The 5,851-nt window shown below is 45.0% G+C and overlaps 1 protein-coding gene across 1 annotated transcript in view; it reads right to left on the bottom strand.

The window, feature by feature from the left end:
• The window catches only part of arhgef18a (rho/rac guanine nucleotide exchange factor (GEF) 18a), a 15,110-nt gene extending 14,178 nt beyond the window's left edge, over positions 1 to 932 (bottom strand). The window contains exon 1 of the mRNA XM_060873652.1: positions 776 to 932. The gene's annotated coding sequence lies outside the window, so the exon portion shown is untranslated. The remainder of the gene's footprint in view (positions 1 to 775) is intronic.
• Positions 933 to 5,851: the final 4,919 nt, after the last annotated feature.

Genomic DNA, 5,851 nt, shown 5'->3' with positions numbered 1-5,851 from the left:
AGTCAGCAGTGAGTCAGTATAGTCAGCAGTGAGAGTCAGTATAGAGTCAGCAGTGAGAGTCAGTATAGAGTCAGCAGTGAGAGTCAGTATAGAGTCAGCAGTGAGAGTCAGCAGTGAGAGTCAGTATAGAGTCAGCAGTGAGAGTCAGCAGTGAGAGTCAGCAGTGAGAGTCAGTATAGAGTCAGCAGTGAGAGTCAGCAGTGAGAGTCAGTATAGAGTCAGCAGTGAGAGTCAGTATAGAGTCAGCAGTGAGAGTCAGTATAGAGTCAGCAGTGAGAGTCAGTAGTGAGAGTCAGTATAGAGTCAGTATAGAGTCAGCAGTGAGAGTCAGCAGTGAGAGTCAGTATAGAGTCAGTATAGAGTCAGTATAGAGTCAGCAGTGAGAGTCAGTATAGAGTCAGCAGTGAGAGTCAGTATAGAGTCAGCAGTGAGAGTCAGCAGTGAGAGTCAGCAGTGAGAGTCAGTATAGAGTCAGCAGTGAGAGTCAGTATAGAGTCAGCAGTGAGAGTCAGTATAGAGTCAGCAGTGAGAGTCAGCAGTGAAACTAAAACAGATGGCAGATAAATCACAGAGAATGTATGGAATGTAAAAGACTGAACCGAAAGAAAAAAAGAAAATAAAAACTAGTAAATTTAAACTTTTTATTAAAGTTAATTTGCGGTAAAAGTTTTGTTTGTGCCGATATTTAAATAAAAGCGCACGCGCAGGTCCTCGGCCTTAAAGACACAAACATTATAAAGTCTTTAAAGTTTTAAACACAAAGTCTTTCACTCACCAGTTTGTAACTTGTTCAGTCGTCACATTAAAGCCAGAACTTTATTCCACAGCGTTTAATCACAAAGTGTCTGAAGTTCACAGACAAAATTACAGCAGTTTATTTTGTCTCATTTCTGCTCTCCGGCATCCGCACAACAAGTGCACACGAAACCGACAGCAAGCCACTCCCACTTCCGGCGAAACCATGACCAATCCCGCGTCAGGTGAGCTTCATTACCACTCCCACTTCCGAAGAGAGAACTGTAGCCCCGCCCACTGCAGGTGATTTAACTGGATGCTCTCTGCGCGCGCGTGTTAGTGTGTGTGTACGTGTATGTGACAGTGTGTGTGAGACTGTGTGTGTGTGTGTGAGTGAGTGTCTGACTGACTATGTGTGTGTGTGTGTGTGTGTGTGTGTGTGTGTCTGACTGATTGTATGTGTGTGTGAGTGTCTGACAGACTGTATGTGTGTGTGTGAGAGAGAGTGAGTGTCTGACTGACTGTGTGTGTGTGTGAGTGAGTGTCTGACTGTATGTGTGTGTGTGTGTGTGTGAGTGTCTGACTGACTGTATGTGTGTGTGTGTGAGTGAGTGTCTGACAGACTGTGTGTGTGTGTGTGTGTGTCTGACTGATTGTATGTGTGTGTGAGTGTCTGACAGACTGTATGTGTGTGTGTGTGTGAGTGTCTGACAGACTGTATGTGTGTGTGTGAGAGAGAGTGAGTGTCTGACTGACTGTATGTGTGTGAGTGAGTGAGTGAGTGTCTGACAGACTGTGTGTGTGTGTCTGACTGACTATGTGTGTGTGTGAGTGAGTGTCTGACAGACCGTATGTGTGTGTGTGTGTCTGACTGATTGTATGTGTGTGAGTGTCTGACAGACTGTATGTGTGTGTGTGTGTGTGAGAGAGAGAGTGAGTGTCTGACTGACTGTATGTGTGTGTGTGTGTGTGTGAGTGTCTGACAGACTGTATGTGTGTGTGTGTGTGTGTGAGAGAGAGTGAGTGTCTGACTGACTGTATGTGTGTGTGTGTGTGTGTCTGACTGACTGTATGTGTATGAGTGTCTGACAGACTGTATGTGTGTGTGTGAGTGTCTGACTGACTGTATGTGTGTGTGTGTGTGTGTGTGAGTGTCTGACTGACTGTATGTGTGTGTGTGTGAGTGAGTGTCTGACAGACTGTATGTGAGTGAGTGTCTGACAGACTGTATGTGTGTGTGTGTGTGAGTGAGTGTCTGACTGTATGTGTGTGTGTGTGTGTGTGTGTGTGTGTGAGTGAGTGTCTGACAGACTGTATGTGTGTGTGTGTGTGTGTGTGTGAGAGAGAGAGTGAGTGTCTGACTGACTGTGTGTGTGTGTGAGTGAGTGTCTGACTGACTGTGTGTGTGTGTGTGTGTGTGTGTGAGTGAGTGTCTGACTGTATGTGTGTGTGTGTGTGTGTGTGTGTGTGTGAGAGAGAGAGTGAGTGTCTGACTGACTGTGTGTGTGTGTGAGTAAGTGTCTGACTGTATGTGTGTGTGTGTGTGTGTGAGTGTCTGACTGACTATGTGTGTGTGTGTGAGTGAGTGTCTGACAGACTGTGTGTGTGTGTGTGAGTGAGTGTCTGACAGACTGTGTGTGTGTGTGTGTGTGAGTGAGTGTCTGACAGACTGTGTGTGTGTGTGTGTGTGAGTGAGTGTCTGACAGACTGTGTGTGTGTGTGTGTGTGTGTGTGTGTGTGTGTGTGTGTGTGTGTGTGTGTGAGTGAGTGTCTGACAGACTGTGTGTGTGTGTGTGTGTGTGTGTGTGTGTGAGTGAGTGTCTGACAGACTGTGTGTGTGAGTGAGTGTCTGACAGACTGTGTGTGTGTGTGTGTGAGTGAGTGTCTGACAGACTGTGTGTGTGTGTGTGTGTGTGTGTGTGTGTGTGTGTGTGAGTGTCTGACTGACTGTGTGTGTGTGTGTGAGTGAGTGTCTGACAGACTGTGTGTGTGTGTGTGAGTGAGTGTCTGACAGACTGTGTGTGTGAGTGAGTGTCTGACAGACTGTGTGTGTGTGTGTGTGAGTGAGTGTCTGACAGACTGTGTGTGTGTGTGAGTGTGAGTGTCTGACAGACTGTGTGTGTGTGTGTGTGAGTGAGTGTCTGACAGACTGTGTGTGTGTGTGAGTGTCTGACTGACTGTGTGTGTGTGTGTGAGTGAATGTCTGACAGACTGTGTGTGTGTGTGTGTGTGTGTGTGTGAGTGAGTGTCTGACAGACTGTGTGTGTGTGTGTGTGTGTGTGTGTGTGAGTGTCTGACAGACTGTGTGTGTGTGTGTGAGTGAGTGTCTGACAGACTGTGTGTGTGTGTGTGAGTGAGTGTCTGACAGACTGTGTGTGTGTGTGTGTGTGTGAGTGTCTGACTGACTGTGTGTGTGTGAGTGAGTGTCTGACAGACTGTGTGTGTGTGTGTGTGTGTGAGTGTCTGACTGACTGTGTGTGTGTGAGTGAGTGTCTGACAGACTGTGTGTGTGTGTGTGTGTGAGTGTGAGTGAGTGTCTGACAGACTGTGTGTGTGTGTGTGTGAGTGTGAGTGTCTGACAGACTGTGTGTGTGTGTGTGTGTGAGTGAGTGTCTGACAGACTGTGTGTGTGTGTGTGTGTGTGTGTGTGAGTGAGTGTCTGACAGACTGTGTGTGTGTGTGTGTGTGAGTGTGAGTGAGTGTCTGACAGACTGTGTGTGTGTGTGTGTGAGTGAGTGTCTGACAGACTGTGTGTGTGTGTGTGAGTGAGTGTCTGACAGACTGTGTGTGTGTGTGTGTGTGTGTGAGTGTCTGACTGACTGTGTGTGTGTGAGTGAGTGTCTGAGACTGTGTGTGTGTGTGTGTGTGTGTGAGTGTGAGTGAGTGTCTGACAGACTGTGTGTGTGTGTGTGTGTGAGTGTGAGTGTCTGACAGACTGTGTGTGTTTGTGTGTGTGAGTGAGTGTCTGACAGACTGTGTGTGTGTGTGTGTGAGTGTGAGTGAGTGTCTGACAGACTGTGTGTGTGTGTGAGTGAGTGTCTGACAGACTGTGTGTGTGTGTGTGTGTGTGTGTGTGTGTGTGTGTGAGTGAGTGTCTGACAGACTGTGTGTGTGTGAGTGAGTGTCTGACAGACTGTGTGTGTGTGTGTGTGAGTGAGTGTCTGACAGACTGTGTGTGTGTGTGTGTGTGAGTGAGTGTCTGACAGACTGTGTGTGTGTGTGTGAGTGTGTGACTGACTGTGTGTGTGTGTGTGAGTGAGTGTCTGACAGACTGTGTGTGTGTGTGTGTGTGTGAGTGTGAGTGAGTGTCTGACAGACTGTGTGTGTGTGTGTGTGTGTGTGTGAGTGTCTGACTGACTGTGTGTGTGTGTGTGAGTGAGTGTCTGACAGACTGTGTGTGTGTGTGTGAGTGTGAGTCTGACAGACTGTGTGTGTGTGTGTGTGTGTGTGTGTGTGTGTGTGTGTCTTCAGGAGTCATTTACTTAGATTAAATAATACACACTGATTGAATAAATCTAGGGTTTTGAGATTTAAAATAATAAACTGTTTATCAGCTGAGGTAAAGACAATAAGAATAAATTAGCTCCAGTGCTTCGTATATCATTTTAGTGTAACGAGTTTTTTAATAAAATAATAATGTTAGTAACACAATCTACACACAATATCTCTAGTTTGTTAAACACTAACTAGTTAGATATAAAACATTTCTGTTAATAATACACACTTACGGCCATAAACATAACGTACAATGTGGGATTACACATTTAAACATTTCATCTTTAATTGGTTAGCAAAACCTCATCTGCATATTAATCGTTTCCATGGCAACCGTGTACAAGACCTGGTGGTTAAAAACTATGCTGTGAACCTCTATAGAGCCAAAAAACTAGTTTATTTACTACTAGTCCACTTACTGGTCCAGAAAACTGTCCCTCAGGCCCAAACCTGCCTTTTCTGTGGACCATCAGAGTTACATGAGACAAATATTTCCTCCACTACATCCTACATCACCACAGTAACACAGCAAAGGTGTTCAACATCTCCTAAAGGATCTCACACAGATCCTGGACAGGTGAGAAACCCGAAACAATCCGACTGATCAGGTGAACAACGTGGACGAGGAACACTGGGACGAGTGAGACAAAGTGACAGACTGAGGGGACAAAAAGTGACCAGTGTTAGTGTATACATCTTGTGAGCAGTGGTGATGGTTTCACTGGAGACTTCGGAGCACTTGTGTACACGGCTCTGGATAAGAGAGTCGGCCACATCCCAGAAATGTAAATGTACATGTAGATGTGTAACGTTAGTAGAGACGCATCCCAACAGACTGAAGACTGGAAGCTAAAAAATACAACAAAATCCTGAAACAAGATCCTTCATCGGTTTTATGACCTGTTGGGTTTAGATCTTTTCTTTGGATGTTATAAGTTGCATAAATAAAGCTGGATAAAATAAAACTTGTGTTTGTTTCATTTCAGGCTGCAGAGCAACTAAATGTGATTATGTTGAAGGAGGTGATGCTTTTTTACTCACTGCTGGAAAATAAACACATAAACTCACACTATCAGTAGGCACACATGGGCAGGAGAACATCAGGAGAACATCAGGAGAACATCAGAATCTGTGTGCTGGAGGAGGGGTTGTGGTTTTCAAAGACCCAATAAATAAAAATGCTAATGCTACAAGTACATTTTCCACATCAGAGCGCTGCCTTCAACCTGACTGTAGTCTGATGTCACTTTTACCTTAATGAACAGAAACCCCCAGAGACACACTAAGAGTGAAACTGAACAGTAGCCACTTAGGGGGCAACTCCACATTAATGCCCTTGGATTTTAAATGGGACTTCCAACAATCCCATGGTGTGATCTTCAGGAGTCTCTGTACTTTTAGGTAGGTTATGTTTGTAATCTTCTCCACGCCATCAGCCAATGAGAACACAGCTCTGGTCTCGACTCAGATGCACCTCACTGCTTTATTAACACCTGGAAGCTCAGGTGTGAACAGCATGTGGGCAAGAGGAAAAGTAGTAGTAATAATAATAATAATAATAATAATAATAATAATAATAATAATAATAATAAGAATAAGAAGAAGAAGAAGAAGATTCATC

Source organism: Tachysurus vachellii, chromosome 7 (assembly GCF_030014155.1).
Source record: "Tachysurus vachellii isolate PV-2020 chromosome 7, HZAU_Pvac_v1, whole genome shotgun sequence".
NCBI lineage: Eukaryota > Metazoa > Chordata > Actinopteri > Siluriformes > Bagridae > Tachysurus > Tachysurus vachellii.
This window is presented reverse-complemented; position numbering and strand designations above follow the sequence as displayed.